The 22,113-nt window shown below is 40.1% G+C and overlaps 1 protein-coding gene across 1 annotated transcript in view; it reads left to right on the top strand.

The window, feature by feature from the left end:
• KDM6B (lysine demethylase 6B) overlaps positions 1-22,113 on the top strand; it is a 459,620-nt gene that overhangs the window by 131,141 nt on the left and 306,366 nt on the right. Inside the window, exon 2 of the mRNA XM_053718307.1 lies at positions 19,081-19,135. The gene's annotated coding sequence lies outside the window, so the exon portion shown is untranslated. The remainder of the gene's footprint in view (positions 1-19,080; positions 19,136-22,113) is intronic.

Here is a 22,113-nt window from a genome sequence, read left to right as displayed (position 1 = left end):
AGCATCAAATCTGAAAAATCAATCTCTTTTGATTCTTGCCTAAGTGAATTTAAGTCTCTATGGATTAGTGAAGGATCGATTGTGTTGTAGGTTATAATTATTAAAGAATGTTGTGTTCATGAGGGGCTGAGATTATACAAGATGCTGTGTGCATAAACAGCTGGGATATAACCATCCAGGACTCACTCCCTTTGAAAGTATATTAAACATTTCTTGATGTTCACTCTCCCCCTTGAGAGGCAAAAAGCAAATTTTATAACCTGCACATGCTGCAAATCAAGCATCAGGTTTAAGCAATATATAGCCTTTTGAAAACAGGTTACAGATTTAGTTCTTTGGTTTCTCTATGGATCGTGGAACAAAGCTCAGTTTTTGCAAAAAAAAAAACAGGTGGTGTTTAACTTTCCTATAAGCTTAAAAATGCCCACATCTGTCAGTGAGATACAGAAAGTATATATATTTATATCCAACAGGGACTGCCAAACACCAGAAGTAAGTTCCACTTCTAGTAGGTTTGCCAACCTTCCCCTATTTCCTTATTTGCCCTAACCTTTTTATTCCAAGTCTCCCTTATTTATCTGCTTTTAAAATATTTTTCTCCCTTATTTTTTATAACATGTAACATTTTAATTTCAAACATTTAATATTGTAGTATGGTACTCTTATTTAGTTAATACTTTTATTGTATCTGATAGTGTTTACTCCCACTGTGCCTTAAAGGGATACTGAAGACAAAATTAAGAAACTTTCCAATTTACTTCCATAATCACATTGTGCACTTTTTATATTCACACTTTTCCTTCTTAATACAGGGAGAGTCCACAGCTGCATTCCTTACTTGTGGGAAATACTGAATCTGGCCACCAGGAGGAGGCAAAGACACCCCAGCCAAAGGCTTAAATACCTCCCCCACTTCGCTCATCCCCCAGTCATTCTTTGCCTTTCGTCACAGGAGGTTGGCAGAGAAGTGTCAGAAGATTTTGGAGTTGTTCCTTAGCAAGGGTATCTGCCCTTCGAGATGGGACTGGAGTTTTAAGTAGTCTTGTCAGCCTATCAGTGAGAGCATTGATGAAAGTTAGAGTCTGGAGTTGCAGGGAGAGTCTTTCTGCGAAACCATCCAGACTCATATTAACAGCTCCTTAAGCAATCAGCGTTGACGAGTTTAACTGCCTGCTTTCTTCACTCAAGTCCATGTCAGAAGCGCTGCTACAATCTGTCAAACTTGAAGGACCGTGTTACTGTTCAACGGCATAGATTCCGGTAAGATTGTTTCATTTTTTATACATATTGCAAACGCTAGAAGACAGGTTCACAGTGTGGCTCCTTTTATCTATATGAAATCAAGGGTTAATATCTCCTGAGGGGGATTATAAACAGTTGGGTTTAATCATATATGCTTTATTTGATTTTATGCTGCTTTATGTGTAAGATGTTTATGGGCTCATAGGCTAAGATGGAACATACAGGTTTCACTTTCACTTTGAAGGTTGCACAGCTTAAAAGCTTGGCATGCTTTTTCTCATAGCAGGGACTGTCCAGCATTGCGCACCATGTGACTGGAATGGTCGAGGCTTCCAATTCCTTTCTCTTGACCGAGTTACTACTGGAGAGGAGTTTTTATCTCTGTTCTGTCTGGGTCATAGGAGGTGGTGAGTGCCCCAGCCATTGGGGGTATAAAGGTGCAGTTTTTTTATTTAAAAAAAAGTTAGTTTTTTCTGTAGTCCTCCGCATATCGTACTTCAGCTATGGAGGATTCTGATTCATTAGAGGGTTCTCCCTCTATTTCAAAGAGTAATGCCTGTTTATATTGTGAGGGAGCTCTGGAATATCCTCCTTCTCAATTATGTTCCATATGCCTTGATAAGGGGATTATATCAAATAAGGTTGATACCACTGAGCCGTCCACCTCTGAGGAGTCCTCGTCCAGTGAGGTGCACACCCTACATGTATCTTTTTATACACATGCAGTTTCCCATTGCAATACTAATCCTCCATCTGGAGGGGGCCTTTTTCACCAGACGTTACTGCGCAGTTTGATACGGCGGTGTCTGTGGTCATCAGTGTTTTCCCTCGCACTGCTAAGCGCAAGCGAAAGGTTAAATCTTTCACTCCTGCCCAGGTGGTATCATGTAATTTGTCGGATATATCTGATCAGTTATCCGAGGATGTGGTTCTCTCTGAAACATCAGAGTATGAACTTTCAGGGTTGGAGTTTGCTGCCTATAATCATCTGCCTGTGGAGGATCCAGTTTTTTTATTTAGGACAGAACATTTACGCTTTCTACTAAAGGAGGTTTTGACTACATTAGAGGTTCCAAAGGCCTAGCTGCCAGATGAACCTCTGGGTCCTAAATTTGATGGCAATCATTATTAAGGACAAGTGGGACAGGATTAGATTCCCCTTCCCATTTTCTGCCTTTTAAGGATCCTGGTTCTGGGCTCTCTATGAGGGTGGGTTTTCTTTTCCCATCCCTACATGGTTGGCACTATTTTACGCTTGCCACACGTAATACTAGCCCGTGTGAAGATAGTTCGTGGTTCATAGAACCACCGGATATAAAGATGGAAACTCTGTTAAACAGGATGTTTCAACCTATATGATACTTGCTTTTACTAGCGGCGCTTTTGGAGTGTCTCCTTCATGAAAATGATCGAGGTGGAGGGTTCCCTCAACTTTTTTTCAGAAAAGAATTACGTCCTTCTGGGTTACTAATTATTTTATCTGTGCTGTTATTACCGCAGATTAATTAGCCTATGGCTAAGATTTCAGGTTTTCTGTTCAGGCCCGTAAAGCGCTCTGACAGATATAACTTCTAAGTCTAGTCTATTTCCCTCTCCTTTAAGGGAAAGAGTTTGTTTGACTATCTGCATGGTTTCAGGGGCCAAGGGTGCCTTCATACCGTAAGATAAGGAGAACAAATCTAAGTAATTTGCATTCCTTTAGTTCTGATAAAAACCCACCGTCAGAGGCCTTTGCTAAGCCAGAGCAAACCAAGAGTTCTTGGAAGCTGGGTCAGTCCTGGAAAAGATCCAAACAGAGCCAGAAGCCCGCCGAGACTAAATCCGCATGAAGGGGTGGCCCCGGGTCCTATTTTGGATCGTGTAGGGGGCAGACTGCCGTTCTTTCAGAGGCTTGGTTCAGGGACATGCATATGATCCTTGGGTCCTGGAGGTCATAGCTCAGGGTTACAAGATAGGTTTCAAATCTCATCCACCCAGGGGAAGATTCATCCTCTCAACCTGTCTTTCAAGACTAGGAAAGTTTTCTCTTTACAACCGGTCGAGAGAATCGCTCTCTTGATGGCTCTGTCAGGATCACCTGTGCCTGAGGGACACCCTTTTTAAGACCATCCTGGGTAACTGTGACAACGGACGCAAGTCTGTCAGGATGGAGAGCTGTTTGGGGTGCCAAGAAGGCACAGGGTCTGTGGCAGCAGAAGGAGAGCTCCCTTCCGGTCAACATTCTAGACCTTCGGGCAATATTCAATGCTCTGAAGGCTTGGCCCCTACTGGGTTCATCCCAATTTATCTGATTTCAATCAGACAATATAACCTCAGTGGTTTACATCAACCATCGGGGGGAATGAGAAGCTCCCTAGCAATGAGGGAAGTATCTTGGATTCTGGAGTGGGCGGAGACCCATACCTGTTCTCTGTCAGCAATCCACATTCTGACAGGTGGGGAACGCCGGAGATAGGTCTCATGGCGTCCCGTCTCAATACCAAGCTACCCAGATATGGGTCAAGGTCCAGGGATTCTCAGGTGGAGCTAATAGATGTATTAGCGGTGCCTTGGAGGTTTAATCTAATTTCTCTTTTCCTGCCATTACCACTCCTTCCTTGAGTGGTGGCTCGAATCATACAGGAGCAGGCGTCAGTAAAACTGATTGCTCCATCGTGGCCACAAAGGATATGGTTCATGGATCTGGTGGAGATGTCCTCATCTCCTCCTTGGAGGTTACCTTGTTGCAGGGATCTGCTGGAACAAGGCCCCTTTCTTCATCAAAATATAGATTCTCTGAGGCTGACTGCATGGAGATTGAACGCTTAGTCTTAGCAAAGAGAGGGTTTTCTGAGAGTGTTATTGATACTCTCATTCAACCTCGTAAGCCGGTTACTCGTTGCATCTATCATAAGGTGTGGAGGACCTACTTAATCTGGTGTGAAGAGCGTGGTTTGCCCTGGCACAACGTAAAGGTTGCCAGGATTCTTTCTTTTCTCCAGGATGGACTGTAGAAGGGCCTCTCAGCTTGTTCCTTGAAGGGACAGATTTCGGCCCTGTCTGTTTTTACTGCACAAGAGGCTCACTGAGCTTCCGGATGTACAGTCTTTGTTAAGGTTCTGACTAGGATCAGACTGGTGTTTAGATCTAATGCTCCTCCTTGGAGTTTAAATCTTGTTCTTAAAGTTTTGCAACGGGCTCCATTTGAGCCTATGCATGAGGTTGACATTAAGTTGTTTGCCTTGCAATGGGACCCTCCTTATCTGGTTTTCCATACTGATAAGGCTGTTCTACAGTCCAGGTTAGGATTTCTTCCTAAGGTATCAAATTGCAACATCAATCAAGAAATTGTGGTTCCTTTCTTATGTCCTAAATCCTTCTTAATTGAAGGAACGTTTGCTGCATAATCTGGATGTGGTTCGTGCCTTGAAGTTCTATATTCAGGCTACGAAGTAATTTAGACAATTTTTTTCTCTGTTTGTTATCTATTCTAGGAAGCGTAGGGGTCAGAGGGCCTCTTCGACTTCCTTATCTTTTTAGTTGAGGAGTATCATCCGCTTAGCATATGAGTCATTGAGTCTTAAGCCTCCTCAGAGGATTACGGCTCATTCTACGAGAGCTGTGGCTTCCTCTTGGGCCTTCAAAAATGAAGCCTCTATGGATCAGATTTGTGAGGCGACTACCTGGTCCTCTTTACATACTTTTTCCAAATTTTACAAGTTTGATGTTTTGAAGCAGCCTTCGGGAGAAAGGTTTTGCAGGCTGTGGTGCCCTCAGATTAGGGGCTGCCTCTTTTTTTACCCGTCCGTTAGCATTCAGTGTCCTCTGGAGCTTGGGTATAATTTCCCACAAGTAAGGAATGCAGCTGTGGACTTTCCCTGTATTAAGAAGGAAAACATAAATTATGCTTACCAGATAATTTCCTTTCCTTGTGTACAGGGCACCCTTTTCACCCTGATATTTCTCCTACTGTTCCTTGTTCCCTCAGCAGAATGACTGGGGGATGAAGGAAGTGGGGGAGGTATTTAAGCCTTTGGCTAGGGTATCTTTGCCTCCTCCTGGTGGCCAGATTCAGTATTTCTCACAAGTAAGGAATGCAGCTGTGGACTCTCCCTGTACAGAAGGAAAGGAAATTATCTGGTAAGCATAATTTATGTTTTTTAAGACACCGGCTACTACTAAGCATGTGCAATAATTTACAGTGTATATGTGTATGAGAATCTGATTGGCTGTCAAACCCGATACTAGAGCTGTTTTGAGCAGTTTAGCAAAAGATTATAAGCCAGATTACAAGTGGTGTGCTAATGGTAGTGATGGTTTCGATAAGCAGTATTGCTGGACCATTCTAACATTAGTGTGCAAGTCCATTGTTAAATCCCATTTACCAGAGATGGGTTAGCAAGGCCGACATCGCTCTAGCACAACCTATACTTTCATTGGTTGTATTATAAGTATTATAAGTATTATTGGTATTATAAGTTGAAAGTTATAGTTTGTGCTCAAGCAAAAGCCAAACCTGCGCAAATAAACATGCATTTATAAAAATAAACTATTACACAAACACACACATATATATATATATATATATATATATATATTTATATATATATATATAGAGAGAGAGAGAGAGAGAGAGCTGAAGGACGAAGCACTCTCTGGTCTTATCAAGTGTACAACACAATTTTATTTACAGTGACGTTTCGAGGTGTTCACCCATTCATCAGACCAACAAGAGGGAAAAGAACAAACAATAATTTAAACCAAATTTGATCCCTCCCCCAATACTACTGAAAACCGCCAAAACAGTTGCCATAGTGATGTCCAGGTGTTACAAACTATGCAACATCAAAAAACAGAATTTATGCTTACCTGATAAATTTCTTTCTTTTGCGATGTACCGAGTCCACGGATTCATCCTAACTTGTGGGATATTGTCCTTCCTGACAGGAAGTAGCAAAGAGAGCACCACAGCAGAGCTGTCTATATAGCTCCCCCCTTAACTCCACCCCCCAGTCATTCGACCGAAGGCCAAGGAAGAAAAGGAGAAACTATAAGGTGCAGAGGTGACTGAAGTTTATATAAAAAATACTATCTGTCTTGAATAGACAGGGCGGGCCGTGGACTCGGTACATCGCAAAAGAAAGAAATTTATCAGGTAAGCATAAATTCTGTTTTCTTTAGCAAGATGTACCGAGTCCACGGATTGGAAGCCACCGCTCTAGTGGAGTGAGCTGTAATTCTTTCAGGAGGCTGCAGTCCAGCAGTCTCATAAGCCAAACGGATGATGATTTTCAGTCAAAAGGAAAGAAAGGTAGCCATAGCCTTTTGACCTCTATGCTTTCCAGCATAGACAACAAACAAAGAAGATGATTGGCGAAAATCTTTGTTTGCCTGCAAATAAAACTTCAAGGCACGAACCACGTCCAAGTTGTGCAACAGACGGTCCTTCTTAGAAGAAGGATTAGGACACAGAGAAGGAACAACAATTTCCTGATTGATATTCCTGTTAGAAACAACCTTAGGGAGGAACCCAGGTTTGGTACGCAAAACCACCTTATCAGCATGGAAAACAAGATAAGGCGAGTCCCATTGTAATGCAGATAGTTCAGAAACTCTTCGAGCTGCAGAGATAACAACTAGAAACAGAACTTTCCAAGATAGAAGCTTAATATCTATGGAATGCATGGGTTCAAACGGAACCCCCTGAAGAACTTTAAGAACTAAATTGAGACTCCATGACGGAGAAACAGGTTTAAACACAGGCTTAATTCAAACTAAAGCCTGACAAAAAGCCCGAACGTCTGGGACATCTGCCAGACGCTTGTGCAACAGAATAGACAAAGCAGATATCTGTCCCTTTAAGGAACTAGCGGACAATCCTTTCTCCAATCCTTCTTGGAGAAAAGACAAAATCCTAGGAATCCTGATCTTACTCCATGAATAGCCTTTGGATTCACACCAAAAAAGATATTTACGCCATATCTTATGATAGATCTTCCTGGTGACAGGCTTTCGAGCCTGAATCAAGGTATCTATGACCGACTCAGAGAAAACTTTGATAAAATCAAGCGTTCAATCTCCAAGCAGTCAGTTGCAGAGAAATTAGATTTGGGTGCTTGAATGGACCTTGAATCAAAAGGTCCCCATCTCAGTGGCAGAGTCCATGGTGGCAGAGATGACATACCAAGTCCTGCGTGGCCACACAGGCACTATAAAAATCACCGAAGCTCTCTCCTGTTTGATTCTGGCAATCAGACTCGGAAGGTGAGGGAATGGTGGAAACACATAAGCCAGGTTGAACGACCAGGGTACTGCTAGAGCATCTATCAGTACTGCCTGAGGATCCCTTGACCTGGATCCGTAACGAGGAAGTTTGGCGTTCTGACGAGACACCATCAGATCCAATTCTGGTGTGCCCCATAGCTGAACCAGTTGAGCAAACACCTCCGGATGGAGCTCCCACTCCCCCGGATGAAAAGTCTGACGACTTAGAAAATCTGCCTCCCAGTTCTCCACCCCTGGGCTATAGATCGCTGATAGATGGCAAGAGTGAGTCTCTGTCCATCGGATTATCCTGGAAACTTCTATCATCGCCAAGGAACTCCTTGTTCCTCCCTGATGATTGACATAAGCTACAGTCATGATGTTGTCCGACTGAAACCTGATGAAACCGGCCGAAGCCAGCTGAGGCCACACCTGAAGAGCATTGAATATCGCTCTTAATTCCAGAATATTTATCGGTAGGAGGGCCTCCTCCTGAGTCCACAAACCCTGTGCTTTCAGGGAATTCCAGACCGCACCCCAGCCCAGTAGGCTGGCGTCCGTCGTCACAATAACCCACGCTGGCCTGTGGAAACACATTCCCCTGGACAGGTGATCCTGTGACAACCACCAAAGAAGAGAGTCTCTGGTCTCTTGATCCAGATTTATCTGAGGAGATAAATCTGCATAATCCCCATTCCGCTGTTTGAGCATGCATAGTTGCAGTGGTCTGAGATGCAAGCGAGCAAACGGAACTATGTCCATTGCCGCTACCATAAGTCCGATTACCTCCATACACTGAGCCACTGACGGCCGAGGAATGGAATGAAGAGCTCGGCAGGTGGTTAAAATCTTTGATTTCCTGACCTCTGTCAGAAATATTTTCATGTCCACCGAATCTCAGAGTTCCCAGTTCACCTTCCACCCATGAGATCTTGGAAAGGCCAACACTAAGTCTGTGTGAGACTTGGCAAGTTGGAAAGTCGACGCTTGAATTAAGATGTCGTCTAGAAAGGCGCCACTGCTATGCCTCTCGGCCTTAGGACCGCCAGAAGGGACCCTTGTGAAGATTCTTGGTGCCGTGGCCAACCCGAAGGGAAGAGACACAAACTGGTAATGCCTGTCCAGAAATGCAAACCTGAGGAACTGGTGATGATCTTTGTGGATAGGAATGTGTAGATACGCATCCTTTAGATCCACGGTAGTCATATATTGACCCTCCTGGATCATTGGTAAAATAGTCCGAATGGTCTCCCTCTTGAAGGATGGAACTCTTAGGAATTGGTTTAGGATCTTGAGATCTAGAATTGGCCTGAAGGTTCCCTCTTTTTTGGGAACCACAAACAGATTGGAGTAGAAACTTTGCCCTGTTCTGTTTTTGGAACTGGGTAGATAATTCCCATGGTAAAATGGTCTTCTACACAGCATAAGAACGCCTCTCTTTTTGTCTGGTTTACAGACAATTGAGAAAGATGGAACCTCCCCCTTGGAGGAGAATCTTTGAAATCTAGGAGATACCGCTGGGTTACAATTTCTACGGCCCAGGAGTCCTGAACGTCTCTTGCCCAGGCCTGAGCAAAGAGAGAAAGTCTGCCCCCTACTTGATCCGGTCCCGGATTGGGGGCTACCCCTTCATGCTGTCTTAGTGGCAGCAGCAGGCTTTTTGGCCTGTTTACCCTTGTTCCAAGCCTGGTTAGGTCTCCAGGTTGGCTTGGATTGAGCAAAGTTCCCCTCTTGCTTTGCAGCAGGGGAAGAGGAAGCGGGACCACCCTTGAAGTTTCGAAAGGAACGAAAATTATTTTGTTTAGTCCTTATTCGACTTATCTTGAGGGAGGGCATGACCCTTCCCTCCAGTGATGTCTGAAATGATCTCTTTCAGTGCATGCCCGAATAGGGTCTTACCTTTAAAAGGGATGGTCAAAAGCTTAGATTTATAGACACATCAGCTGACCAGGAATTAAGCCATAACGTTCTTCGCGCTAAAATGGCAAAACCTGAATTCTTTGCCGCTAACTTCGCAAGATGAAAAGTGGCGTCTTTAATAAAAGAATTAGCCAACTTAAGGGCCTTAATTCTGTCCAAAATATCATCTAGTGGGGTCTCCATCTGAAGAGTCTCTTCTAGAGCCTCAAACCAAAAAGCAGCTGCAGTGGTTACCGGAACAATGCACGCTATAGGTTGAAGAAGAAAACCCTGATGAACAAAAATTTTCTTTAGGAGACCCTCTAACTTTTTATCCATAGGATCAATGAAAGCACAACTGTCTTCAATAGGTATAGTTGTACGCTTAGCCAGAGTAGAAATAGTTCCCTCCACCTTAGGGACCGTCTACCATGAGTCCTTTATGGTGTCAGAAATGGGGAACATTTTCTTAAAAACAGGAGGGGGAGGGAACGGAATACCTGGTCTATCCCACTCCTTAGTAACAATGTCCGAAATCCTCTTAGGGACCGGAAAAACATCAGTGTAAACAGGAACCTCTAAATATTTGTCCATTTTACACAATTTTTCTGGAACGACAATAGGGTCACAATCATCCAGAGTAGCTAAAACCTCACTGAACAATAAACGGAGGTGCTCTAGCTTAAATTTAAATGCTGTCATATCTGAATCTGTCTGAGGGGACATCTTTCCTGAATCAGAAATCTCTCCCTCAGACAGCAAATCCCTCATCCACAAGTAAAAAAGCAATAGACCCCCAAATGAAAAAAACGGATTGATAATTGTCTAAAACCAGTTAAAAAAACCCTAAAGCACCTTGCCACAGCTCTGCTGTGGCCCTACCTGCCCTTAGGAAGTTATAATATGGGGTTTAAAGCTTCAATTAGTCCCTCAGAAGACTATCAGGACCTCAGGAGAAGTTGCTTGCTGCTTGTAAATGTAGGCCCCGCCCACCTCACTCGACGTTGCTGGGGCCTACACAAAACTAACAAACCCTGCCTGAAAGCCATGTGGGTTATAAACAACCGCAAAGAACCCTCAAGCAAATGTCCCATAAAACAGAAAACATTACTCCCAGACACAAAAACGTTTGTCCCAAATTCACATAACAAACTGAGTGCCTACAAAAAATTAACCTTTTATGCAAGCTAGTAAAAACCTCTGATAACACTAGGATTACTGCTTACCCTTCCCCTAATGGGGACACTGTCAGCCTTTCTGAGTTAACACAGTCTCTGCAGAAAATATGACTGAACATAACTCATTGCTGGATAGCAAGAAATCATTTCTCACACTGAAGTTTTCCTGTACTCCTCAGCTCATGAAGGAACAGCAGTGGACCTTAGTTACAAATGCTAAGATCATCATCCTCCAGGCAGAAATCTTCATCTATGTCCTGCCTGAGAGTAAATAGTACAACACCGGTACCATTTAAAAATAACAAACACTTGATTGAAGATAAAATAAAACTAACAGTTTAACACATCTTCTCTTTACCCTTCCGGCTTAGAGCCAGCAAAGAGAATGACTGGGGGGTGGAGTTAAGGGGTAGCTATATAGACAGCTCTGCTGTGGTGCTCTCTTTGCTACTTCCTCTCAGGAAGGACAATATCCCACAAGTTAGGATGAATCCGTGGACTCGGTACATCTTACAAAAGAAACCCTAGTATGCACATTGATTGATTACGTTAGTGAGCATTGCTAAAGTTGCTATTTTTTTGTTTTATTTCGGATTTCGGTCTTAGTAATCCACCCTCTATGACATAGGGATATACACTGTTATAAGAATTGCTAGGACAATGACATAATTAGTCGTATAATATGCAAGTTGGACATTGTAATGTCTATGAAACGCTAATACTCGCCCCATATGTGCGGGGCCAAACAGACCCAATTCTCACACTGTCACGGCTTTATTATAATACATGCCATATGTGACAGTTGATCCTTAAAGCATGATCAGCCTTTGAAACAATAACGGTAAGCATCAACAGCATAATCTGATAACTTATACACTGTGGCTGCTGTTTCAATGTATCAGACAATGTAAAAACATAGCTTATATGTCGTATACAATGTGTCCCATTATAGTAATTTTTACTGGGTGCAATTATCTTATACACAAACAGGTTTCAGGTTAGGGATATTATTAGCATTATCACTTTAGCAACACTCACTAACATAACAATCGTCATTGTAATGTTTGATTCTATTTTATCAATGTGTATACTATGGTTTTTTATGTTGCATAATTTGTAACACCTGGATATCACCATGGCAACTATTTTGGCGGTTTTCAGTGATGGGGGAGGGATTAAATTAGGTTTAAATGATTGTTTGTTCTTTTTAATCTTGTTGGTCTGATGAAGGGGTGAACACCCCGAAACGTCACTGTAAATAAAATTGTGTTGTACACTTGATAAGACCAGAGAGTGCTTTGTCTTTCAGCTCTATCTACTACTCTTAGTGTAGAAATGTCAAAAACTGACTTGTGGCAATTGTGGCGTCCTATGACATTGCCACGTTGAAAGTCTCTGTGCTCATCAGTATGACCCAATGTACTGCCAATGTTTGTCTCTTGAGATTTAATGGATGTTTGCTGGATTGTGGCTGAAGCACCTGAACTTAACAAATAGTTGGAATAATTACATATTATTGGCCAAGTAGTGTATTTATATGCAGAAATTGTAATAAAGACCCCTTAAAATCACCAGTGTCCCCACAATAAAACCAATGCTATGAGGTATTTGTTACTGTTATGGCAACCAACTGGCAGCTGGGTAAACACTGGACTCATTTGAAAAAGCAGGACTGGTTCCTTTATGTATTGTGGGGGCAACATAGGGCATAAACGACCCCCACCCCTCTGCTATTGTTCCATATGTCTAGGGTTCTGTCAGGTGATCACTGTTGCCATGGTGATAAACTATGTTGTAGTGCTTATTTTAGGGTGCTATAGTCCAGAGCACTGAAAAAGTCATACAGTGCACTTTCTAAGGTAATCACATTGTATCTAAAGGGGCATGAGACCCCTTATTTGAAAGTTAGTAATCCCCTCTTTCATGTGAGACATATTGTGTGTATGTATGCTGTATGCAATCTTAAGTGGACAATATGTTCATAAGGCATTATGACAATCTACTAATAACAGAAGTATGAGAAATCTAAATAGAAAGGGTGGGCTTCCTCTTTCCAAACTGGGGACTAATACTCTTCTAAAGTAGCCTCCTCCCCCTTATCAAACATTGAGAGGAAATCTGTGGTGTAAACAGATACCCTTATAAATGGAATATAGAGTGCAGCCATACAGATTTATAAAGGTCTTGGCTACACTGATTTACACTTCCATGTCTTTGTCACAGTATTAAAGAGAAAATGGGCACTGGCATCAAGGCTAACCAGCTCTTTTTCATGCATACAATTATGGCCCTCAGTGATCCATAGAGCTCTGTACTTTTAACTGTTTAGCTGAATTCATTGTTTCTTGTTTTGGAAAATCACAGGTTCTGTCTTATGTGTTTCTTTCATATTTCTGCTGCTTTATACAAGGGATACTGAATATATATGCTATTAATGGCACTAAGCATTTAACCATGCCAATAGCTTATACTTGTACAAAAAATGTTGATAAAACTGCTATGACAATGGTTTAGAAAACAAACTAACAGCCAGATTACGAGTTTTGTGGTAAGAGGGGTGTGTTGCTAACTTGCACGTTGTTGCCACCACTCACTTACCTACAGCGCTAGTATTACAGGTTTTTAAAAACCGGGCGTTAAAAGGCAAGAAGTGAGCATAGAGCAAAATTGTGCTCCATACCGCACTCCAATACCAGCACTGCTTAAGTCAGCGTTGAGCTGGTTGTACGTGCTCGTGCACGATTTCCCCATAGACATCAATGGGGAGAGCCGGCTGAGAAAAAGTCTAACACCTGCAAAAAAGCAGCGTTTAGCTCAGTAACGCAGCCCCATTGATTCCTATGGGGAAACACATTTTATGTTTACACCTAACACCCGAACATGAACCCCGAGTCTAAACACCCCTAATCTTACACTTATTAACCCCTAATCTGCTGCCCCCGACATCGCCAACACCTACATTATACTTATTAACCCCTAATCTGCCGCTCCGGACATCGCCGCCACTATAATAAACATATTAACCCCTAAACCGCCACACTCCCGCATCTCAAACACTAGTTAAATATTATTAATCCCTAATCTGAAGCCCCTAACATCGCTGCCACCTACCTACATTTATTAACCCCTAATCTGCCGCTCTGGACATTGCCGCTACCTACATTATACTTATTAACCCCTAATCTGCTGCCCCCCAATGTCGCTGCAACCTCCCTACATTTACTAACCTCTAATCTGCCATCCCCAACGTCGCCGCCACTATTCTAAATTTATTAACCCCTAAACCTAAGTCTAACCCTAACACCCACTAACTTAAATATAATTTAAATAAATCTAAATAAAATTCCTATCATTACCTAAATTATTCCTATTTAAAACTAAATACTTATTTTTATTTTACAGGCAAGTTTGTATTTATTTTAACTAGGTAGAATAGTTACTAAATAGTTATTAACTATTTACTAACTACCTAGCTAAAATAAATACACATTTACCTGTAAAATAAAACCTAACCTGTCTTACACTAACACCTAACCTAACACTACAATTAAATAAATTACCTAAATTAAATACAATTAAATAAATTCAATACAATTAGCTAAATTACAAAAAAAACACACTAAATTACAGAAAATAAAAAACAAATTACAAGATCTTTAAACTAATTACACCTAATCTAGTAGCCCTATCAAAATAAAAAAAGCCCCCCCAAAATAAAAAAAAACCCTAGCCTAAACTAAACTATCAATAGCCCTTAAAAGGGCCTTCTCGCGGGGCATTGCCCCAAATAAATCAGCTGATTGGAACAGCCAATAGAATGTAGTGTTAGGTTAGGTCTTAGTGTAAGACAGGTTAGGTTTTATTTTACAGGTAAATTTGTATTTATTTTAGCTAGGTAGTTAGTAAATAGTTAATAACTATTTAGTAACTATTCTACCTAGTTAAAATAAATACAAACTTGCCTGTAAAATAAAAATAAAACCTAAGATAGATACAATGTAACTATTAGTTATAGTGTAGCTAGCTTAGGGTTTATTTTACAGGTAAGTATTTAGTTTAAAATAGGAATAATTTAGGTAATGATAGGAATTTTATTTAGATTTATTTAAATTATATTTAAGTTAGTGGGTGTTAGGGTTAGGGTTAGACTTAGGTTTAGGGGTTAATAAATTTAGAATAGTGGCGGCGACATTGGGGACGGCAGATTAGGGGTTAATAAATGTAGGTAGGCTGCAGCGACATTGGGGGCAGCAGATTAGGGGTTATTACGTATAATGTAGGTGGTGGCGATGTCTGGAGTTGCAGATTAGTGGTTAATAAATGTAGGTAGGTGGCGGCGATGTTAGGGACAGCAGATTAGGGGTTAATAATATTTAACTAATGTTTTCGAGGCAGGAGTGCGGCAGTTTAGGGGTTAATATGTTTATTCTAGTGGCGGCGATGTCTGGAGCGGCAGATTAGGGGTTAATAAATTGCATTTAGTGTTTGTGATGCGGAAGGGCCTCGGTTTAGGGGTTAATAGGTAGTTTATGGGTGTTAGTGTACTTTTTAGTACTTTAGTTATGAGTTTTATGCTACGGCTTTGTAGTGTAGAACTCATAACTACTGACTTTAAAATGCGGTACGAATCTTGACGGGATAGGGTGTACCGCTCACTTTTTGGCCTCCCAGGACAAGCTCGTAATACCGGCGCTATGGAAGTCCCATAGAAAAAAAGACTATACACAATTTGCGCAAGTTGATTTGCGGTAAGGCCAAAAAAAGTGTGCAGTGCCCCTAAATCTGCAAGATTCGAAATACCAGCGGTAGTAAAAAAGCAGCGTTATAAGGCTTAACGCTGCTTTTTTATTCATAACGCAAGACTCGTAATCTAGCCAATGCCATATATTAGTTTACTATCAGGACATTAGTGAAAATGAAATGCTATGGCTATCATTGGGTGTTGTGTGAGCAGTACAGGATTCTTGGTTTTGCACAGGATACTGTGTGGCATTAGTACTGGATGTGAAAAAGACTAAAATTTGCACAGGTCATCATGGGAGCAACAAAGGCATACGCTGTATGTCTGCAGAGATTCGTTTTATACAGGACACTAGACTCGATTCACTAGCAGACCATAGAGTTTCTGCACAATGTGTAAATTCACAAAAGCTCACTCAGATCTCTATTCCTCAGGTAAATGGCCTAGCAAATAAAGTTGAAATGCGCATAAGCAATTTACAGTAAGTTACAAACATGCTTTCTTAACCCCTAATCTGCCGCTCCGGACACCACCGCCACCTACATTATAGTTATGAACCCTTAATCTGCTGCCCCCAACATCGCCGCCACCTACATTATATTTATTAACCCCTAATCTGCCGTCCCCAATGTCACCGCAACCTACCTACATTTATTAACCCCAAATCTGCCGCCCCCAACGTCGCTGCCACTATATTAAAGTTATTAACCCCTAAACCTAAGTCTAACCCTAAACCTAACACCCACTAACTTAAATATAATTTAAATAAATCTAAATAAATATTCCTATCATTAACTAAATTATTCCTATTTAAAACTAAATACTTACCTATAAAATAAACCTTAAGATAGCTACAATTAACTAATAGTTACATTGTAGCTAGCTTAGGGTTTATTTTTATTTTACAGGCAAGTTTAACTAGGTAGAATAGTTATTAAATAGTTATTAACTATTTAATAACTACCTAGCTAAAATAAAGACAAATTTACCTGTAAAATAAAACCTAACCTAAGTTACACTAACACCTAACACTACAATATAATTAATTAAATTAACTAAATTAAATACAATTACCTAAATTAAATCAAATTAGCTAAAGTACAAAAAACCCCACTAAATTACAGAAAATAATAAACAAATTACAGATATTTAAACTAATTACACCTAATCTAATAGCCCTATCAAAATAAAAAAGCCCTCCCAAAATAAAAAAAACCCTAGCCTAAACTAAACTACCAATAGCCCTTAAAAGGGCCTTTTGCGGGGCATTGCCCCAAATTAATCAGCTCTTTTACCTGTAAAAAAAAAAATACAAACAACCCCCCCAACAGTAAAACCCACCACCCACACAACCAACCCCCCAAATAAAATACTATCTAATAAAAACTAAGCTCCCTATTGCCCTGAAAAGGGCATTTGGATGTGCATTGCCCTTAAAAGGGCAGTTAGCTCTCTTGCCGCCCAAACCCTAACCTAATTATAAAACCCACCCAATACACCCTTAAAAAAACCTAACACTAACCCCCTGAAGATCGACTTACCAGGAGACGTCTTCATCCAAGCCGGGCCAAAGTCCTCAACGAAGCCGGGAGAAGTCTTCATTCGAGTCGGGCGAAGTGGTCCTCCAGATGGGCAGAAGTCTTCATCCAGACAGCATCTTCTATCTTCATCCATCCGGCACAGAGCGGGTCCATCTTCAAGACATCCGATACGGAGCATCCTCTTCATCCGACGACTAAAGCTGAATGAAGGTACCTTTAAGTGATGTCATCCAAGATGGCGTCCCTTAGATCCAATTAGATCTAATCAGCCAATAGGATTGAGCTAACATTGTATTGGCTGTTCCAATCAGCTAATAGAATGCAAGCTCAATCCTATTGGCTGATTGGATCAGCCAATAGGATTGAACTTCAATCCTATTGGCTGATTGCATCAGTCAATAGGATTTTTTCTACTTTAATTCCGATTGGCTGATAGAATTCTATCAGCCAATCGGAATCTAAAGGACGCCATCTTGGATGACGTCACTTAAAGGTACCTTCATTCAGCTTTAGTCGTCGGATGAAGAGGATGCTCTGTGTCGGATGTCTTGAAGATGGACCCGCTCCGTGCCGGATGGATGAAGATAGAAGATGCTGTCTGGATGAAGACTTCTGCCCATCTGGAGGACCACTTCGCCTGACTTGAATGAAGACTTCTTTGTTGAGGACTTTGGCCCGGCTTGGATGAAGACGTCTCCCGGTAAGTCGATCTTCAGGGGGATAGTGTTAGATTTTTTTAAGGGTGTATTGGGTGGGTTTTATTTTTAGGTTAGGGTTTGGGTGGCAAAAGAGCTAACTGCCCTTTAAAGGGCAATGCCCATCCAAATGCCCTTTTCAGGGCAATGGGGAGCTTAGGTTTTTTTAGATAGTATTTTATTTGGGGGGTTGGTTGTGTGGGTGGTGGGTTTTACTGTTGGGGGTGTTGTTTGTATTTTTTTTTTTACAGGTAAAAGAGCTGATTACTTTGGGGCAATGCCCCGCAAAAGGCCCTTTAAATGGCTATTGGTAGTTTAGTTTAGGCTAGGGTTTTTGTTTATCTTGGGGGGGGCTTTTTTATTTTAATAGGGCTATTAGATTAGGTGTAATTAGTTTAAATATCTGTAATTTGTTTATTATTTTCTGTAATTTAGTGTTTGTTTTTTTGTACTTTAACTAATTTAATTTAATTTAGGTAATTGTATTTAATTTAGTTAATTTATTTAATTATATTGTAGTGTTAGGTGTTAGTGTAACTTAGGTTATGTTTTATTTTATAGGTAAATTTGTCTTTATTTTAGCTAGGTAGTTATTAAATAGTTAATAACTATTTAATAACTATTCTACCTAGTTAAAATAAATAAAAACTTACCTGTAAAATAAAAATAAACCCTAAGCTAGCTACAATGTAACTATTAGTTATATTGTAGCTAGCTTATGGGTTTATTTTATAGGTAAGTATTTAGTTTTAAATAGGAATAATTTAGTTAATGATAGGAATATTTATTTAGATTTATTTAAATTATATTTAAGTTAGGGGGTGTTAGGTTTGGGGTTAGACATAGGTTTAGGGGTTAATAACTTTAATATAGTGGCGGCGACGTTGGGGGCAGCAGATTAGGGGTTAATAAATGTAGGTAGGTGGCGGCGATGTTAGGGACAGCAGATTAGGGGTTAATAATATTTAACTAATGTTTGCGAGGCGGGAGTGCGGCGGTTTAGGGGTTAATATGTTTTATTATAGTGGCGGCGACGTAGGGGTTAAAAAGTGTAGGTAGGTTGTGGCGACATTGGGGACAGCAGATTAGGGGTTAATAAATATAATGTAGGTGTCGGCGATGTTGGGGGCAGCAGATTAGGGGTTCATAAATATAATGTAGGTGGCGGCGGTGTGCGGAGCAGCAGATTAGGGGTTAAAATTTTTATCATAGTGTTTGCGATGCGGGAGGGCCTCAGTTTTGGGGTTAATAGGTAGTTTATGGGTGTTAGTGTACTTTTTAGCACTTTAGTTATGAGTTTTATGTTACGGCGTTGTACCATAAAACTATTAACTACTGACTTTTAAATGCGTTAGGGATCTTGACAGGGTAGGGTGTACCGCTCACTTTTTGGCCTCCCAGGACAGACTCGTAATACTGGCGCTATGGAAGTCCCATAGAAAAAAGACTTTACAAAGTTTACGTAAGTCGTTTTGCGGTAAGGCACAACTCGTAATCTAGCTGAAAGTGTTTATTTTTTAATTTTTTTTATGTAATTGCAGGGATATGGAAGATCGGTGGTTTCCTATAGGTTAGAAAACCTTGACAGATCTGGAGGTAAGTTTACACAATATATAATGTTTCTTCTCTAGCCAAAAAAAAAAAAGTAAGTGGCTACACAGAGGGCTCCTTGAATAAAAGTATTTACTATTGAAATTTGAATGTCATGTTGCAAACAATATTTTGCTACAGTGCAATTGTCCCAGCTGAAATATTTTGCAAATTAAAATGTTGCAGAGTTGAAGGTTAAAATGTTACAAGGGTGAGTTTTATCAGCAGAATTCCTGGGTTACATAAAGGACTCAGAGGCTGGGGTTAAAGGGATACTAAACCCACATTTTTTTCTTTAATGTTTCAGATAGCACATGCAATTTTAAGCAACTTTCTAATTTATTTCTATCATTAATTTTTCTTTGTTCTCTTGCTATCTTTATTTAAAAAGCAGAAATGTAAAGCTTAGGAGTCGGCCCATTTATGGTTCAGAACCTGAAGAGAACGAAGAAAATGTATAATACAGAAGAAAAATTGATAATAGGAGTAAATAAGAAAGTTGCTTAAAATTGCATGCTCTGTCTGAATCATTAAATAAAAAATGTAGGTTTAGTTTCCCTTTAAAGGTACAGGAAACCCCAAAATTTTCTGTCATGATTTAAATAGAACATAAAATTAAAAAAAAAATGTCCAATTTACTTTTATTATCAAATTTACTTCATTATCTTGTTATCCATTGCTGAAAGAACAACATTGCACTGCTGGCAGCTAGATGAACACATCTAGTTAGCCAATCACAAGAGACAAATGTGTGCAGGCATCAATCAGCAGATATCTCCCACTAGTGTATATGTGAGTATTATTTTTCAACAAGAGATATCAAGAGAATGAAGCACATTTGAAAATAGAAGTGAATTTAAAAGTGTCTTAAAATGGCATGCTCTATCTTAAACATGTTAAATTTTGACTTTCCTATCCCTTTAAGTCAAAGAGACCTTTGGGCTGAGCTGATTGTGGGCAACCAGGGATGGAGCAATGGTGAGCATTTGACATGGGTGAAGCCATTAAATGGTTTGGGTAAGGGTGTGATATGGGCCAGATTGGCAGTTTCTTTTTGAAACTGTGACATTTATGATGGGATAAGAATGTGAGAGCAGCGGGAAGGAGTTAACCATAGTCCAAACCCTGCAAAAAGTATTTTACCTCTGTAGCATTTTAATATGTAAAGGGATATTCTGATGCAAAAATGATATACTCTAATTTGTAAGAGGATGTAAAGTTTGCATTACTCACCCCAGCTTACTATGGGCTAGATTACAAGTAGAGCACTAATTTATTGCGGGCAAATTTGGCCATTTGTGGGTGCGCGATAAATAACCAGCCATTATAAGTGGCTGGTTATTGCTACCACATGCTCGCTGTAGCCATTAACACTTATAAAATTAACCAGAGATCAGATCTCTGGTTCATTTTGTAAATATGGCCCCAAAATACAGTGTATTGCATTTTATTAAATAAATAAAATTTATACCATTTTTATTTTTAATAAAGTAACTGCGCAGTATTTTGCGGGGGAAAGTTTGCGGTAATGGAGTGTTAGAAAAAAATTACACTGAAAAGTGCCTTTACATTGCGGTCTATGGGAACTGTGTGTTCCCTGTAACTATATATGTATATGCTTATATACATACATATATATTTATATATTAATATGTGTATGTACACATATTAACACATAAATATATAATTATATACAGATATATTTATATTTGCTTCCATCGCTGTACAACTTACCCCCGTCTCTGATGGCATCCTAACGAGGCTCACATGGAAGCCCTTGGAAGCACGCTCTCGTGAGTGTATGTACAGTAAATATTTTACATTCCAATACGTATATATATATATATATATATATATATATATATATATATATATATATATATATATATATGTGTATATATATATATATATATATATATATATATATATATATATATATATATATACAGGGCTTTTTTGTGGGGGTACTCACCGGTACTGAGTGCCACTACCTCTGCCATCTGATAACAGGTAATATTTGTAATTGTCATGTAAATACTCATGTTTTCACTAGAGAGGGATGCAAAATATACTAAGCATTGTAAATAACTTTGCCCTTTGCTTTTCTCGAAGTTACCAAGCACAGTATATAAATCAGCTTGATGCCCCGTGTTTCCGGCGAGCCTGAAGGCTCGCCAGAAACACGAATTATGAAGCAGCGGTTTAAAGACCGCTGCTCCATAACCTGTCCGTCTGCTCTGAGGCTGCAGACAGACATCTCCGAAAATCAACCCGATCCAATACGATCGGGTTGATTGACACCCCCTGCTGGCCGCGAATCTGCAGGGGGCGGCGTTGCACCAGCTGTTCACAAGAACTGCTGGTGCAATGATAAATGCCGACAGCATATACTGTGGGCACTTATCGATGTGTGGCAGACATGATCCGCAATATCGGATCATGTCCGCTCGTACATTAATAAATAAGCCCCATAGTATACACACACACATAAATACATCAGATATATATTGAAAAATGTATTTAAAAATAAGTAGATTTTCTTTTTTCTTATATGTGAATAACATTGGAATGTAAAATATTTTTAACTACCTTCGGGTTAAAGCTGTAGATTTAACTCCTTTCAAGTTAGCGCGCGAGTGATAATTGTTAGCATTTTTTCCAGTTTGCCCTCTCCATTGAAGTCTGATGGGAGAATAAGTTATCACATTCGCAATATCTGAAGTCCTCAAATTATAAAACGTTTTACTTTCAACTTGTAATACGCACGCTAACCTGTGCACGTTAAAAGTTTACTTCTAGCTCACCACTTGTAATCTGACCCTATGTGTTTAACCCTTTATGGTGGTTAAACACAAATATGTAAGCAACAGTACAATTAAAAAAATTCTAATGTATTAGAACATTTTCTTATTGCAGATTTATGTCCCTTTAAAGGTATATTTTTATTGTAGTGTCTAAAAGAATGCATTTTAAAAGACTGTGTA

This window comes from Bombina bombina, chromosome 6 (assembly GCF_027579735.1).
Source record: "Bombina bombina isolate aBomBom1 chromosome 6, aBomBom1.pri, whole genome shotgun sequence".
NCBI lineage: Eukaryota > Metazoa > Chordata > Amphibia > Anura > Bombinatoridae > Bombina > Bombina bombina.
This window is presented reverse-complemented; position numbering and strand designations above follow the sequence as displayed.